Source organism: Condylostylus longicornis, unplaced genomic scaffold, assembly GCF_029603195.1.
Source record: "Condylostylus longicornis isolate FDR11 unplaced genomic scaffold, ASM2960319v2 ptg000044l, whole genome shotgun sequence".
In the NCBI taxonomy this organism is placed as follows: domain Eukaryota; kingdom Metazoa; phylum Arthropoda; class Insecta; order Diptera; family Dolichopodidae; genus Condylostylus; species Condylostylus longicornis.
The window spans coordinates 8,260,090-8,279,270 of NW_026578013.1; the positions used below are offsets into that span (position 1 = coordinate 8,260,090).

Here is a 19,181-nt window from a genome sequence, read left to right on the forward strand (position 1 = left end):
TGAATTTGATTTGGATTCGATATTAACAGTAGTTTGAGCGTTTAATCATACTATCACACTTTGGAAGCTGTTAGGGTTTTAGGACTAAATTTGAACATAAATGAGTTTTATTGAAGATATATGTATTTAGTAAGTAAAGTATAACAGCAAAATTTAATTTCCCAAAAATTAAGCTAATTATGTTTATAAGAAAATTTAAATTTTCAAGTAGGATACTGTAAGGTGGCTTGCATTTCCGAGTTCTTTCAGTAGCTAGGATACAATTCAAGAAAACATATACTATATCATCACTTCTATCTGATAAAAAATTTTAATGAATCCTGACATTAATGAAACAATTTGATTATTATGATATAGTGTTTCGTTCTCTCAAAATTTAAAATGCCTTTGTGGTCTGTTCATAATAATATAGCTCTCATAAGCATTTCATTTAGAAATCTCTATAATGTGCTTTAAACCATTTGAAATAAAACACGAAAATAGATTTTCAAAAAAAAATAAAAAAATTAATTGGTTTATAATTATTTTAATGAAAAAGGAAAGCTATACAACAAGAAAAAACATAAACTTCTAATTAGGAAAATGAATAATTAATGGGAAGCGTTAAAAATTTGTTGTTTGTCTTATTTTTTATACCTTACATGCAGGAGCAAAAAAAAAACAAGAAATAGAAATTTGACCACGTTCTGTGTAATTTTACATGTAAAACCATTTTTATAAATTACATTGACTAAAATATTCTATTCCGCATGGGTGCTGTTTATTTGTAAAACATGATATGAAAAATTTATGAGTGTCTTTTTTGTTAAATTGTCACTCTTTTTAACCATTACATTTTTTTTTAAAGTAAAGCATAATTTGATAAATTAATTTTTGGTTTTATTTTACTGCTGTAGGTAAATTGGATTTTATGACGATTCTTCTCTGTAGAACAATTTCATAAAGAAAGAGCATAATTGGAGAAAAAAGAGTGAGTATAATTGGAAATGCATGGTGAAGAAGACTCAACAAATTGATGAAGAACATATTATAAAGGTTAAGCTAAAATATTTGTCATGTGAAGAAACGTGACAGCGCATATGATAAGCATTTGTGCTTTTTAATTTGGACAAGAGTAATGAAATTAACAATATTTTATTTGTTTTTTTTTCCATGCAATAAAATTAAATTTATGTCATGAAATTGTCGAAAATCAGTCAGAATAAGAATTTTAAGTACGAAAATTGTTAATGTAAAATTTTTATAGAAAACGCGACATGTGATGCTTATCCGGATTCCTTTACGATATTTTAGACACTTTGCCTGTTTTATTTTAGATAAGCATGTTTGTTAGAAAGCCAAATTCTATTTTTGTTTGTTTATTCATATCTGTTTGGTGAAAACGCTTGTTTGGAAGTGGACTGATCTCGATATTTCAATTTTGTTTGAAAAAACAACCAAATGTTAATTGTCGATTAGTAAGATCGGCGTTTTTGAGGGATAACTCTTATACAAACGTGTAAAATTCTTCTTAGGAGATTGTTTTCGGTGATCAAATTATGGAATTCATTAAAAAGTTGCCTATTTTTTGTTTATTTGTCCAAGAATATTTTGTTTTGGAATATTTTTATAGCTATGCGTATATAATTATGCATAATATTCAAATATTTACCTTTAGCTATTAGCACAACAATTAAGCAAAGCCAGCTTCACATTGATGATCATTTTCTAAAAAGAAAAATTGTAAAAAATAATCGGATCAAATACACTCTAAAATTATTCAAAATTCAAAAAAGTTTTTGTCATTTAATTAAGTGTTTAGATTAATTTAGATTTCACTGTTACACGAGTTTATATTCACGACATCATATTTGAGTGTGAATAATAAAAATTCAATATTTCTATTAATATTTTATTAATCAGTAGGAAGTACGCTAATTTTTTTCTTTAATATTTTGTTTACTTTTAAAAACCAATAAAATATTAAAATCCTATATTATTTATATTTCCCATAACCTTTCAAAATAACAATTCAAATTTCTAATAATTAAGTGTTCCTGCGTTTTTTCAATTATACGAAATTATTAAATTCAAATGACTGGAAACACAAATTTTTTATTAAAAGAAGGAAAAACTGCGAATTTAAAGCAAATGTTTTTTATTTTTAGTTTTTATATTATGTATGTATGTACTCGTATTTGCAATCAAATTATTATTAATTATTTTTTAATTAAATATTCTTTATTACCACAAATTAGAAAAAAAAATTAAGAGATTTTTGTTATTTTTCACTATTAATTTCCTAGTATAAACACAAAAAATTTGTTTTTTGATAATGAAACACGATTGTTCTCTTTATTAATTTTGTTGTAATCTAAAAATTTCAAATTAAAAAATATTTCTATGTGCTTCATTTGCATCTGAAAGTAGGCAAGAATAGATGGTCGTAAGAGAAATAATTGTTTTATGTTATTACCCTCCGGCACAATCACAACTATTTGCAATCTCGGTTTACCAGTTTCGGTTGCTACCCAGTTCTAAAAAACTAGTAATCATTAAGCGAATTGAACAACAATCCTCCTACACTCAGGAAATCCCATCCGAAAATTTGCAACTGCAGTTCCGGAGCAGGTAGTACCAGTCAGGTACAAATTTTTACACGCCGCGTTAGGTCATATCACGTTACGAAACGTCATGTCACGTGGCGGCATGCCATTAGAATTAATAGAACATAATATGTAAAATGCAATTGGACACACGTGTACAATATTTCATAATGATACGTCTATTAGTTTTTGAAATACATATTTGAAATAATTTCTTTGAGTTGTATGCAAAAGAAACTACTCGTGAAGGTTTGGTGGCATTCAGTTTATTGGTTTTTGAGTTAATGTGTGATCGGACCGACGGACGGACGGACATATATTAATCAACGCAAAATTTTACGCAGAGTCACGTCATGTTATGTCAAATTGTTTTGCCGCTTCAAAATTTTCAGCTGATGTACATATACAGTATGTATAATTCATCGCCCGCGTAGCAAATTGCCGCATCGAGTGTGATAAAATGGAAAGTAGCTGAATTTGGTTTTTCAGCATATAGAATTAAAATGGATAAAACTATGTATATTAGTGATTTGAAATGTGATTTATTTGTAAGTAAAATTGCTAAATAATGTGTACTAAGTAGATTATGATTGTTTTTATTTATAAATTGCTAATTATTGTACTCAAATAAATTACTATTGGAAGTTAATTACCGAGCTATATCTGTGACAGTTCCAAGCTAATCTGTTCGAGCATTCCAAAAATTTCAAACTAATAATTAGGAAAAATCGGAAACCATATTAAAAATTGCTCTTATTCATAAATGGTTCTATACATAATTATGTAAGGCCTACAAAAAAGGTGTACTGAAAAAGGTAACAACCTAAACTTAAATGAAAATTTCATTAAATTAATTAATTAATTAATCAATCAAAATTTATATTTAAGTGACTAAATTATTTTTACGTAACTAATTAAAATTGACTTACTTAATTTCAATTAATAATTAGTATTTAATTAAAAGTAAAAAAAAATATTTATTCCAAAGGAAACTCTGAAAATTAAGATAATTGTTCAGAGCGCAAAGTAAGTACTAACGTATAAGTATTTCTTTGCATGATACGCATGAGTTTAACTAATGACTACATAATTATAACAAAATTCTTTTTGATATTATTAATGAGACGCAATCCAAAATCTCGGTAACAACACAAAGAAATCTCGCATTTTCGTATAAAATGCTTAAGAGAATTTAATATAATCAATCGTTTTAAATATTTTTCAAAAGCCTTCTTAATAAGATTTAATTAAAGAAATTTTTACAAAACGCATACGCGTTAATTTTATAAAATTTTTGAATTACATTTTCTTTTAGTCAAAGAAATTTTAACTTAGTATTTTGTGCTTAATAAGCATATTACATATAAATAAAGATATTGAAAACATTTCCCGCCCTATCAATTACGGATTTATTTTGAAATTCACGTTTAAAATTTAAAATAAGTAAATACTTATGGCTTCTTTCTATAATAATGACAATGAATTTATGGAGCACTTGACTTCAGTTTCGTATAACAATTTAAATCCATTAGTCATTTTAGAAATCTCTGGAAAAATTCACTTTACAAAAAATATGCAAATAAAAATATATTTTATATTCAATGTGTTTTTCTATAAATGTTTTGATGTTCCATAATCTGCTTACAAGGAGCAACATATGAAATGTCAAAAAGAACGTAAGTAAATGGAGGCGAATAAAGAAAGAGAAATTCAATAATATTGTTTATTCAAATCTCGTTGAAAATATAAATTTCTAAGATTTTTTAAAGTCTATATACGAATATTACTTTGTTACATATGTTTTACTCTTTTTGTTTTGTTTTGGTAAATATTTTGCATATTGTATTCAATCAACATCCTTACCACTCTGAATAAAATTATAACAATAGAGAAAGCTTTACACAGTCTTCTTTCTTCTTTGTTTAGCTCTCAACCAATAAAGGCGATTGATAATAGCTATTTTCTCGTTTATCCTTTTTTCACCCGAAAATTATTTTGTGCGTTTTGCTATTCTTTTGTATTTTAAATATTGTTTGTTATGATTTAAAATTTCAAGAAAGATTAAAGTGTTTCCGGTACCTCTAGAAAATTTCGGCAAATCATAAAAAGGGAAGAATAATAAAAGAGAAAAAATCGATTTCCAAAATTTTGAGAACAGAACGGTATATAGAGGGAAACTTTCAAATTGTATTAAGATTACTTGAATTTATAATAAAATTCCACTAAAAAATAAATTCATGAAAAATACTGCGTTAGCATTGTAAAATCGTAGAATAAAATAAGATATTTAGTGTCTGTATTTATCGCGTATGCCGTCATTTTTCGCCATATTGATTATTGTCAGTAATTCTTTATAGAATAGAAAGATGCTATTTGTATAACATTAATATAAATTCAATTTGTTGAGAAAATAGGGTTGAAAATGAAGATTATACTGAAGGAAAGATATTTTGGAAATTATTAAAAGAAAATTTTTCGGGGAATAAAAGAAACCTTTTTGATGGAGCTTTTTAATTCAGAGTATTAAAATTTGGGAAGGTTTGTTGCTGTAATACTACACTGTAAATTTTTTTTTGTTAAAAGAGTTTTTCGGTATAAATGTATTAAAAGTATTTGAAAGAAAAAAATCAAAATTCAAATACATAAATATTTACACAAGATAAATTGATTTTCAATTTATTGAAATTTTCATAAATAAATTAATAAATTCATTTAACAGGAAATAATGAACATAATTTTCAAATATTTTGTAATGTAAAAAATATTCATTTATATTTTTCTTATTTTTTCGAAAGTTTTTTAAATTTTAAGAAAAAATTGGAATTGGATAATGTTTTTTTAATGCTACTATAGCATTGAATATTTCTTAAGATGTTTTACGATAAGATTTGAAGATTACGAAATTTATACTATTGATCGTTTCCAATATCTGAGTCGAATATTGTCGATTGGTTTTACTATTTTGTTCAATAATTGGAATTTTTCATTCGAGCGGAGGCAAACATCTATAAAGTTGAAAAAATATCAATCGTTTTTTTTTCTTTAGTTCTGGTTAATTGAGTCTAATCCAATATCTGTTACCTTAAGCTAAAATAAACTATTGGGTGAAGTAGCAGTCAATTGATTATATTTTTTTTCTAGTGATCCTATGGTGCAATTTCATCAGTCATAAGGAGGAATAAACAACTCCGTAAGTTTAATCAAATTTATTCTTTAAAACTCGAAAGGATATTTTATTTATTCTTTAGGATTCGAGGCGAAGGAATTAATGCTATTGGAATAATGAAGCTATTTAAAAGAGTTATAAAATAATAGTATAGTGAAAACTGTTTTTCATATTCTTCAAATAAATAATATTACTTTTTATAAGGAAACTTAAATACGGAAACTTGGTTTCTTGGTGATATTATAGGTAGTTTAAAACAAAACGCAGTCTCAAATGCTGTTAAACTTTCCCATTTTCTATGATAACTTTCAGCTAAGTGGAATCTTGCATTTTCAAAATACTAAGAGAAAATTAGTGAAGTCATTATTTTTGTTATGTTTCAAATTTAGTTCTAAAAGTGCACACTACGCAAAATTAATAATGTTAACATTGAAAACTTAATTTTGATAAATAAAAGAGAAGAGAAATTCTAATTCATTTACTATACACCCCTATTTTGTTTCTGAATGATGATATCCTTTTTTTTTGGTTATAAAAGGATATCATGCTGACATTTTAATCAAATAATTGTAATCTCATTCATAAAATTTGTTTTGTATTCCGTGCACTCATTATCATTGTTTTTTTTTAAGAAGACTTTTAGCAAATTGATATTCCATTCATCCATTAGTTTCAATTTTAAAAGATGCTTTCAACAAGTAAATTGAAAAACAAAAACTTTGTGTTTTATTAGTAGAAAAAACAGAAAAAAAGTTTTTTTTTTTTTAGTAAAACAAAAATAATTTAAAAGTTTAAAACAAAATTTTCAATTAAAAATTTTCTTTTAAGAATCTCTCATACAAGTAAATTAAAAATAAAATGAATGAAATGGAGCAGAAATATTAATTCTGACAACAATAGGATATGAGCTGGAACTGATGTTCTAAACTGACCTGGTATTTGAGTGAATTCACAATGTAATTTTTTGATAAGAGTTTTCGAATACTACATAAAGTGAGGGTAAAACGAGAAAAAAAATAGAGTTGACCTTGTCAACTCTGTGATACCCGTACGAATTTGTTATCCTATGTGCGAATAACTAATGTGCCATAATTAACTATGGGGCAGACTATGACTTTAAGTTGCCGTATTACCATATTAATTTATGCAAAATTTCAGTACTATGTGTTATTCAAAATACTGGTTGTGCCAAACTACTATTGATGTTGTATGGCAGCTACCAGAAAGAGCCAAGAAATTTTAGCGAATTTTATCAAACACATCGGCCCTACTAATATATTCACTTGTGTGAAATCTCAATATCACAGCTTTTATAGTTTTTGAGATATAGTCAAATAACTTTTGAAGTTGTATGGCAGGTACCAGAAGGAGCCAAGTAATTTCAACGACTTTTATGAGACACATTTGCCCTACTTATATATTCGTTTGTGTGAAATTTCAATACCATAGCTTTAATAGTTTCTGCAATATAGTCAAATAACTTTTGAAGTTGTATGGCAGGTACCAGAAGGAGCCAAGTAATTTCAACTACTTTTATGTGACACATTGGCCCTATTAATATATTCGTTTGTATGAAATTTCAATACCATAGCTTTAATAGTTTCTGAAATATAGCCAAATAATTTTTGAAGTTGTATGGCAGGTACCAGAAGGAGCCAAGTAATTTCAACGACTTTTATATGGCATATTGGCCCTACTAATATATTCGTTTGTGTGAAATTTCAATACCATAACTTTTATAGTTTCTGAAATATAGCCACTTACTACAATAAATCATTTGTGAAAATTTGGTGAACTTAGCTCAATTAGTTTTTGAGTTATCGTTCGGACGGACGGACGGACGGACGGACAGACAAAGCTAAATCAACTCAGAATTTGACGCTGATCAAAAACATACACTTGAGTCTATATCTAACACCGTTATTTCTTAGCGTTACAAACGGTAAGGCAAATTTAGTATACCCTTCGAACATACGTTCGTACGGGTATAACGAGGCAATCACATTCAGTACAGTAGAGAGTAAACAACTACTATTTGAGAGGAACTCAGATTAGTGTTACCGTAAATTTTCTAGCGCAGTGGAAAGGCAATAAATTTCATATCACAAATTTATATGTGTATAGGATTTAATAAAATAAAAAGGGTAAAATTTTTTCGAATTTGTAATGAAACTTCGAATTTGTAATGTTAACTTTTTGTACATAAAAGTTTTTTGCTTATTAAACTATAATATTATCGTAATTTATACATTTATTTTTCAATATTATGTAATGCAATTTTCAAAAAATGTTTTGGTATAGTTACTAAAATACCAAAACTTTTAATACAGTTTACATGAAGTATCAAAAGTATAAGTAGATTATTACGTGTAGTAGTAAATAGAATCTCGTTAGTTTTTACTCATACTATAGGAGGTAATAAATAAATTTAAGTTGAAAAAACACATGGATACTGTTGTTCTCGGTTTTAAAAAATGGAATTAGAAAAAATTTTATTTTATTTTGTTATCCTTTACAAGGTTATTTTAATCCATTATAGTTAAATTGAAAATCTGATTATGCTTCTAAGAATTGAATTAAACTATTATATTTTAAATCTTTTACAATGCAGGATACTATTTTGTAATATAGTTGGGTTATTTTGCAAAGGTTGAAAAGCAGCATTTTTCCCTTTAACATAGGTGAAAATAATGCTTAACAAACAATCTACCGCATTATTAACATTACTTGACATGTTTAAAATTTTTATCCACAAGTTGATCTTTACTAGAAATTTATTTTCATAGAAAAAAATGTTTACTTGTTTCTCTCGTCTCTAAAAGTTATAGCTCCCCAAAACCATAAAAGTACCATTTTTTAAACCTTAAAAGTACCACTCAAATTTTACAAACGCAGGAAAATAGTGGTTGACGTTTTCTGCCGTATCATACCGTATTTGAACTTAAAAAAAATAAAATATTAATTAAAATTTACCATTGTCTAATATCCGTTTTTTTTTTTCAAATTCTTGTTATCGTTATTTTTCTTTTAGACACTAATAAATAGTTCTTTTTGTCAGAATAAATTTCTACCTCAAATTATCGCCATCGAAATTTGTAAAACATAAATTTTTGGCATCTTATATTCCCAAAACCGCAAACTTTTCAAGTTTCTATAAATGCAGAAAGTTAAAAATGAATACCATGCTATTAAAAAATATAATATAAATTTTTCTTTACTCACGCAATTTCCTCTTGAAATCGCGGATTATGTTTAAGGTCGCTTTAAATTTTTTTGCTCACCCTAAATGTATGCAATTTTTTATTTATTTTTGTATGAGAACGAAAGTAATTTTCTTACGTAGTATACAGGGTGATTCTGAAAGTTATACAACAACATATACAATAGGTTTGAAGATCGAAAATAGGTAAAACTTTTGTTCCAGACTGAGTGCCAAATCTCAAGGGTTTCCGAGTTCCAGGGATTTTACCGAATTTTAACGAAATTTTTACTTGTCCAGGCTTTTTTGATTATAACTTCGATGTTGAAAAAGATAGGAATTTCAAACAAACAGTTTCAGAAAGGCTCAGTAAGGCACTTAAAATAGAAATGCTGCTTGATTCTGTACTTTATGTACCTTCCGAACACCAAGCATTCGAACTCTAAAGAAAATAAAAATTTCTTGATTTTTTCAGTTTTTTCTAGCTAGAGAATTTCGTAAGAAATTTTTTAAAACCTCGAAATTTTTTTTGTAGAATTTTGCCTTCAAACTGTAACATAAATTTTTTATGTTACAGAAGATGTAGCACAAAAACCATTTCTATGTCAAGATTTTAAAGACCCCTGAAAAGCAAGAATTTTAAGCGTTGTAATTATTAAACATAATTAATTCTTGATGACAAGAGTCACTCAAAAAAACAGTTGACATTTTTAAAAGCCATTATGCTCTGAAAATTATAAACCTTCTGAATTTTAATGTTTTTATTGAAATGTAACAAAAAATAACAAAATTGAAACGAAATTTTATACAAACTTTTTAGGTGAAAAGCAAAAATTGAATTTAAAAAATTTGAAATTTTTGAAAAGAAAAACTAGAATTTTGTATTAACAAAAAAAAATCTAGTAATCAAAAATTTTTTTCGAAACTTTTCTTGGTAAAGAAAATTGATAGGTTTTTAATTTTTGCCAATTTTTATAAGAAATGGTACCTATATGGTTTGAGATTTTTAAATTTATTTTTCTCAGATTGGGTGCCATTTAAAAATTTGAAAAAATAATTTTCGGAATCTAGACACCATTAGGCATCTGAAGTTATTAAAATTATCTGGCTGGAGCGAATTTTTAAAGGCATGCCATATAAATTTTTACTTTTATTTTATTAAGAAAGAATTTTTTTAATAGGAAAATTTAATTTTTTTGAAAAAAATGGAGTATGTAATTTATTTGGTATTAACATTATGAAGCTAATAAATAATTAATAAATAATTTAATTGGATTATTAATTGGCATAATGTTGATGCAACTAAACAGAAATTCCAGTAAAGCAATCAATTTTAAATATGCGATTGAATAGAAATAGATTCGAAAAAAAGAAAAACATAAATTTTTGCTGAACTAGGAGAATTTCATAGGAGAATTTGGTGTTCTTTTTGAGAAATTTGTAAATTTTTTAGATAAGAAATTCGTATTTTTCCAAATTTTTTGATAAAGGATATTCCTTGTAAATAAATTGAATTTAATTTTAGTTGAACTTATGGCTCACAATATTTGTGGTTTTTGTTCTATATCTTCTCTAATATAAAAATTTTTTTAATGTTTGAGGACTTAAATTAATGTTTAAATATCTGGGAAAAATTTTATAAAAAAAATTTTTTACGAAATTATCCAGTTAGAAAAAACAGAAAAAATAAAACAAGAGAAAATTTGATTTTCCCTAAAGTTCGAATGCTTAGTATTCCGAGGGTACATAAAATACAGAAACAGAAACTTTTTGTTTGAAGATCCTATCTTTTTCAGAATGGAGGTTATAATTCAAAAACCTTGAATAAGTAAAAATTTCGTTAAAATTCGTTAAAATCCCTGGAACTCGGAAAATTTGGCACCCAGTGTGGAACAAAAGTTTTACCCATTTTGGGATCTTCAACCAATGGTATATGTTGTTGTATAGCTTTCCGAATCACCTTGTATAACAAAATTGTTCTTGTAGGCAGTATTGCTACATTACAAACCATTGGTTTATACCAATATCTATACAAGTTAGCTTTATCTAAAATAAACTGGGTAAAGTAGCAGTCGGTTGATTATATTTTTTTTAAATTGCAACATTTTTAACGTAGTAAAATATACTTATTATAGCATTTATTGTTAATTTTGTATTCTAATATTTATAATGTATAAAAATTATAAAAGCCTATAGGTGTGTAGAGAAAAATATGTAATTTTCCGTAGGTGTATACTTGTTCATTGTAAAATAAATAAAATTCAAAATATTTTCTTCCAATTTGGTAAATGTTTCCAAAAAATTCAAAAAATCTATTTTACCTCTGTGAAAAATATTTTGATGGACACTTTTTTGTTTTTGTATGTATATGATTATATTATATTTCGCCTACATGGTTTTCTTCCAAAATGTTACTAAAATAAGTTTCAAGTTCTAAGAAAATCTAAAAACGTGCGATCCTGTAATAAGTTGTTATTATTTCAGTAGAATAAATTCAATTTAATGTTTATGGGGTTATATTACAAATTCCTGTACAATCCCGTATAATTCAGAGTTTATAAGAAACTCAGTTTTCCCTTTAAGTGCGTAATATGAAACGAATAAGTTTGAATTGAATAATTTGAAAATATTAATGTCTTTTTTTTATTACTCATATATTTTAATAAATTTACTTGTTTACTCACGTATTTCACATAACATTCAAGATGAAAACTCAGAATTCTCCCTTTTGCTTAAGACATAAGAACTATTCAATCCGGTTGTAAATCTCTTTTTCAATGAAATTTCAAATTCAGGCAAATCAGGTGAAAATACCTTGATATATGATTTGTGATTTGAATTTTATGGAATGGCTATGTCTATATATGAACAGATGTGTGTTCGTATCGGATTTTTTTCCATTATTGATATTTGTATTGAAAATTTTAAACAGTTTGATTTAAAAAATTCGCTTGACTTATTAAAATTAAACCAGCTTGTAGATCTCTTTTTTTCATTTTTTCCTTAAATTTAAATATTAAAATTAGAAAAACAAATAACAAATAGCTTTAAAAATGATTTAGGTTATAAAATGTTCAATTCAGTGAAATGTGTATATACATACATACAATATGCATATGCGAGTTCATCGTTGTAAAACTGAAAGTCTCCAGAAGCAAGGTGGCCTAGTTCGGAAATTTGCAAATTCAGATTTTATAATTTCATATGATTTATGAGATTATGAAATTTTAATGACAAAAAATTATGTTTTCATTGAAAAAATATTTGGATAACAGGACAATAAAATTCCGCGCGTGCGAGTTTAGTAATATAGCCAATATTTTTGAAAAATCCTTCTGACATTTTAGAGCTTTAATAATACTCTGTTACAGAACTTCAGTAAAAAATTTACTCATATCGCGAAGTATTATTTAAGGCGCACATAAATTATTTTGAAAAACTGCTGTCATACTTGTATGAAATCCAATTACAGTTTTCATTCTGAAGTTACGAAATTATGTTTTCATGCAAGATCGTATAGAATAGTTTATACAGCTTTGACTCTACCCATTTGTGTTTCATGTTGATTTCAGACAGTTTCATTATATTGAATATTATAAATTATATTCAGAAAACTATATTAGAAATAATTATTTGATCATTTTAAATTTCTAAATTAAAAAATAAAAACATTAAAAAAAAAATAAATGTAAAAAATAATTAAGATAAAATTTAAAAAAAATTTTTTTAAAACATTTCTTTTGACAACCTTTAATGTAACTCAAACTTCTTCAAACAAAAAAAGGGACTTAAGTAAACTCCTTGAGAATAATTTTAAACATTTATCTGGCAATGTCATTTGATGGGCCACTTTGTTTCTATATAGAAAAATGCCTAAATCTATATGTTTACCTAAGATGTGAGTAACCAAATTATTTATAACAATAAGTGAAATACCTAGCATGTTATATAAATTTACGGATATGTGTATGCGTATAAAGGCAAAGTAATCATCATATAAAGGATATTTTTATACGTAAATTTAATATGCACGAATGAATTTTTTGATTGAGCTTTTCATGAGAAAAAAAGTAAACTGAAAAAAAAAAATAAAAAGAAAAGAAAATCAAATTGATAATGGAAAAATATTTTCCCTATATAACAAAATGAAATAGAAAGCAATAACAAAAAATATAAGAAAAAGAAATAAGAACGGAGCAGAGTTTTGAATACAAAAGGAAAAGAAAAGAAAAAAATAAAGTCGCAGCGCTATAAGAAAAAAAAAATTTTTTTAAAGAACACTAAAGGATTCTGTTTATCTTGAGATGCATAACATTCCTATATACATAAAGATTTTATTCTTAGGTAGAAAAAGTAATTATATACGATAATGTTCCTATACATTACAATGCAAAGTGTTCCACATAATTTGTATATGAAACGTGAAGTTTATTTGATTATCACTTTTCGAGGTGCAATCGTGAAAGTCATTACTTTTAAATGCCTGTTGTACCCTTTAGATTTTCTGGTTGAATAAGGTACTGCATTTTTTCCGCTTTACTGACAAACGAAGAACCAAATACTAATGAACTATATACTAATAAAATTAAGCAATTTTTAAGTACGGTTGGTTGGTATGGTTGGTATAATAGGGCCCTATAATTTAAAATTCACATTGTTCAACATTCTCTGCTCTGGTCCAAAATTAAACAATACAGTCAATTTAAAAATTTTTGATAATGAACTTTAATATTGCTCTGGTTCCAATAATATATTTGAAATACATTTGTTTTTCCACAGGCATGAACAAGAAAATTGTAAATCACAAGCAACAATGTAGCAGAAAAATTTGTTGCAGTTATTCTGTGATTTTTGAAAATGAAATAATTTTGTCTATTTATGTAATTGATAAAAATGACATCAATTATTTCTAAACTTTTTGCACAGTTATTTCAAACATTTGCACATTTTTTATGTGCTTCTCTTATTTTGGAAACAAAATCCTGTTGTGCAGCTATTCCCAAAGCGACTATCTTTTCTTGAACTTGCTTTTACTGTTTATGTATTACCTATACATTATATTTAACCGCACCAAAAGTATACCTTATGTATTTTTTTTCTTTTACATAATTTTGTTTATATAAAATATAAGTGGCGGTGAAATGAATGTGTACAATCTGTTTATTTTCATTTAATCATGATTTTTTACTTCCACTTCTTAAGAAATCAAATAAAAACATTTTTCAAGAATATTTTCTGCAATGTTATGAAAAAAAAATGTATTCAGAAAAGAGATATCCAGTTAATAAGAATCCTTTATGTTGAAATTCCTTATAAAGGGAGTTATAGTGAATAAGATAAAAGAAAAACAACATAATTTTAAATAGAATCTATCCGGTTTTTTTCCAAACAAGTAAAATGTTATATAATTGCTTTGTATATAATAATATTATTATGTGTTTGCCCCCTATTACATACACATAAATACACATAAGTACATTGGTGTAGACTTGTGTGTAAAGGTATGTTATTTGTGTGCAACTATACATGATCGCTTAGGATTAGATTCTTTACATTGAACTGTCAAGATCTATTATTTAATTGCAATCAAGAAATAATTTTTAAATTATGTTTTCTTTTGCAGGCTCTAAAACATATGAGGTGAATTTTACTTATAATTTCATTTTATATTTTCGTGATGACATAATTTTTCTCTGGGTGGCAGTGATATTATGAAAATCACGAAAATAATAATATGATATCATAATCCTAATTATAATACTTAATTGATGAACTCAAATTACAATTCTAATTATAAACTTTATAATTTTGGAATTCGTTTAAAATGCAAAAGAAATACATTTATGTGAGGCACTCATTGGAGCCATGTTAGATCCTGTTAAAGTCAATTAATATAATTACTGTACTTAAAAATTATAAAATATTTAGTTGAACATACCAAAAACGGAAATTAGAATAAACCAATGTTTCGGCTCCTTGCATAAAATTATACTATGATGAGGTTATGATTATAAATACCAAATTTTGCATTCCACATACAAAATTTGTTAATAAGATAGACCGTCATTCCGAATATTTTTATAAGTTGGACATTAAAGCGCCAGTATTCCTACAATATATTTTCACTTTTAAAATGTAATATGCAAATTACGAGAAATCCTTTTAGCGTCATAACTCAGGTATTTCTTTTTAAATTAAATAAGATTACGCTCAATTTTTGTAAGTCCTCAGTTTTGTAAAATTAGGTTGTAATCATAAATATCATATGATTTAGTTTTAAAATTCACATGCTTTTTATGTCAAAGATCAGTTTCACCTAACATTAACGTTAAAAATTTATAAGAATTGAACGAATTAATCTTTCTAAATTTTTGTTACTTTTAAAAAATTTCTTCATTTAAGTAATTTAAGCCTTCAAAAAGAAAATAATATCTTTTATGAATCCCACTACTTACAAAATTTTCATTACTGAAATTAAGTTAAATAAGTAGACCTTGGTGATTTTAAAAGAATTTACAAGAGTCGTGTACAAAAAGGGAAATTTGATTAAAGGCTTTTTGTAACATTTTTAATTTATAATTAAAAGTATTTTCTTTTCTCTCTGTCTTAATTAAAAAGATATTTTAATTAAAATTTTCATTCAAAAATAATTTCAGAATAATTATTTTAAGGTTAAAAGTGATTATTTGCTTTGAAATTCTTAATATTTCCCAGACAAGTTTTTTACACAGGAGTTTTTTAAATGCTTTTTTTAATTCACGCAATCGGACTTAGTGAGAAAATATTTTTTTTTCAGAAAAAAATTGTTGTCTGCCCTTTTTCTTACTTCCACAATTTCTGAGAGGCCTTCTAGGCAAATTTTCTGTAAGGCAAATTTTAAAATTGTTTTGGTAAAACAATCACGATTTCCTTGTAATGATTGCTTTCCCGCCAATTTAGTAATTTACAAAATGAAAAACTCAACAATTTACTGCCAATAATATTATTGTATAATGTTCATAACTCTTTCAAATTTTTTTTTCCTCCAAAAGTATGTAATGGAAGGATTTAACAAAAGAATAATAAAATAATAAACTGTAATCGGCAATTTAATTTTTAACGATATTTAAAGAAGATATGTAATCCTGGAAATTATAAGCTTGGTCAAAAATTATTTCTAGCTTTATTTCACAATTAAGAGGAAACACCCGCTGATTATGATTATGTGTTTTAAACACTTCTTTACAACTTTAAGGACGCTAGTAAGCTTTTAGTTAAAGTTCTTCGAAAAATATAAATTTGGCTCTTAGTAGGGACTCGCTTTATGCCATTCAAATTCCTTGAAATTTTCACTAATTAGTTTCTGTAACAACCAGAAGTTAATTATTAAATTTCAAGAAATTCCATCAATCTGTTCCATAGATATGTAAAAAATGTAAAATTGATAATCAGTTCAGTTTTCGAGCCCTGATATTACCAAAAAATGACACACCTAGAATTTAAAAGTCAAATTTGATGGGAATCAGTTGATTTTTTCTTTTTATATATGCAAAATCGGCCCACAAAAAGATTCAATTCCCGAGGTCTGATGTATTTCAAAAATTGCCAAAAGAAACTAACATGTAAAATTTCAAAATTCGGTTCAACCGAATTTGAGATACAGGCCTGTAAACATAGACCGACAAACTTTTTTTTAAGCTTCCCTACTATATTTAGAAGTGCGTGCCCATAAAAAGCTCGATATCCGAATTTTTTCGCCATCACATAACCTTTCTTATTGTATGCAATACGGTCAGTAAAAAGGTAATAAATTTTACAGCAATTTTAACACTTTCTCCACTGTATTGATATCATAATTAATTTAGTTATAAAAACAGTTATCATTTTAACATGTTCACGATTTTCTGTTAAATTCTTTTAATGCCTGTTTAAATAAAATGCATGTTTGTCATTTTGCAATATTACACACAAATTTGCAATATTACATTATTTGGTTGCCATGATAATTTACACGATTACATAATAATTACAACACGAATTTAGGTGCCCACAGATTAAACTAAATAGGATTATGATATTATTTTTATGACAAAATGTACAAAAGTCAAGTAAATATTTTATTGAATTTAATATCTAAATTTGCTTACCAATATGAGGTGTTCATAATTAAAAATGTGGAACCATTTAAAAAACACCTGCAAATGAAAGAACATAGAGAAAAAAAATTAAATAAATAAAATTTATTTTTACTGTTATTATTTAAAAAGCTTATTAAATCTCAAATAAAATTATAATTAAATATTATTTTCAATAATAAATTGAAAATTTGCTGATAACAATAAATTAATTTTTTTCTAAATGAAACTATGAGTAGATAATAAATTATTTAAAATATATTGGCACCCTTAATTTATTTTTTTTTGTTTTAGAAATTTTATTATTGTTGAACAATTAATTTTATGTAGGCTTTCGAAAACATTAATTATGTAATATTCTATGTACATGTAGGGTTAATGTTGGTAGTTTTATGTTGTTGGTTGAAAAAACAAAAATTTAAATTTTTGGTATCTTCATTATCTAAGTAAAACAGCTCCACACATTTTATTATTTTTATCATTGAACGATCAACAATAAAGTTCGTGTGGTTATTTTAAATACAATTTAATATATATACATAATATGTATGTACATATATGTAACAAAATATAATTATGAGGGAAATTGAAAATTTTTGTTTTTGATTAAATTGTATACACTTTATTTGTATTTAATTGTAAATATTTCCAGTTATAATAATTATGTGTTTAGATCTAAGATAATGAAAAAATTAATATTAAATACAAAAATTAAAACATTTCAATTCCAAATAATATATTAAAGTAAGATATATTAAGGAGACAAGCCTACCGTAAATTGGATAAGAAGGCCCTTCCCGAGGTCTTTTGATTTAACACAGTTGGTTCTAAATTGAAAAGAAGATGTGTCGAATAACGACGTCTTTGTCGATTTGTAAATAGAAACTGCAGGAGCAGAAAAAGTTTTGTTTAGATTTTTGCAAAGAGGATGACATCTCTGTACACCTCGAATAACTGGAATAAGTTAATGAGGGTGAAGCCGATTTTTGTTGTGAGGTGTACTAAAATTTCCACTTTATTGGCAATCGCCCTTTTTTTGATATCTTCTCCTTCAACGAAAATAATTTATAAAAATGAGGGTATGAAATTGAAGAGCTTCAAGATGTTGAATAGTATAAAACAGAAAATTAGAACAAAAGAATTTTAATTTTTAATAACTTGACATTTTAAGACACCGAAAATAATTCAGTAATATATGTGTATGTACATGTACATATGTATACAACTATACATTCCCATAATTCAATTGTTATAATTGTAATTAAAATTATCGTAGTTGTAAAAAATATATACATATATGCATGTCATTTATTATTATAACATTGAAATTATTACACTTTCAAAATTTATAACATAAAATTAAAGTTTGGTATTGAAAATAATTTTTTGTAAAATATTTTAATTAAAAATTTATTTGAAGTTTATAATAACTTGCCAGAAAACTTTTATTTCAATTATTTTGATATTATAATGTAAACATTATTTTAAAAATATTTAAAAGGAAAAATGTAAAACATACTTAACATAAACTAACAAGCAAACAAATACATGCATACATACACATACTGATAGTAATACATATAGATGTACAGAATAATATGTACGTGTAGGAATCTGTAAAAGATTTTGTCTTATATATTTTGTTATTATTTAAGAATAAGTTTAGTTTTTGACAAAGAAATAAGTTTATTTAAATTTAAAATATCTTTATACAAAAATATCTATTGAAATTTTCATAAGTAATGCACAAATGCACACACACACACTTATAAAATAATATCTGTACATAATAGGTATAAAAAGATTTATTGAAATTCTATAAAAAATATTTATATATAAAAATTTTCAATGTTAAGGATCTAATTTATTTTCAATTTGATAGATTAAATTTAATATACATCTATAGTATAAATAATTTTGTGAAAGAGGAGAATGTACTAGGTGTTTCACCAATTATGCAGTAGAAGATTATATATTAGCGTTCTCGCCATTTTAATTTTTCACCGTAAATTGTCATTTTAATTAATATAAGTACCTATATCATTCTCTTTAAGTACTAATTCAAAGACAAACTGAATTATTTTACATATAGTGACAAATCTAGGAATTTGCATTTA

The 19,181-nt window shown here is 25.6% G+C and overlaps 1 protein-coding gene across 2 annotated transcripts in view; it reads right to left on the minus strand.

The window, feature by feature from the left end:
* LOC129610218 (somatostatin receptor type 2-like) overlaps positions 1-19,181 on the minus strand; it is a 157,672-nt gene that overhangs the window by 41,053 nt on the left and 97,438 nt on the right. For both annotated transcript variants that reach the window (XM_055522692.1, XM_055522691.1), the window contains 2 exons: positions 17,077-17,124; positions 1,652-1,707 (listed from right to left, as the gene is read on the minus strand). The gene's annotated coding sequence lies outside the window, so the exon portion shown is untranslated. The remainder of the gene's footprint in view (positions 1-1,651; positions 1,708-17,076; positions 17,125-19,181) is intronic.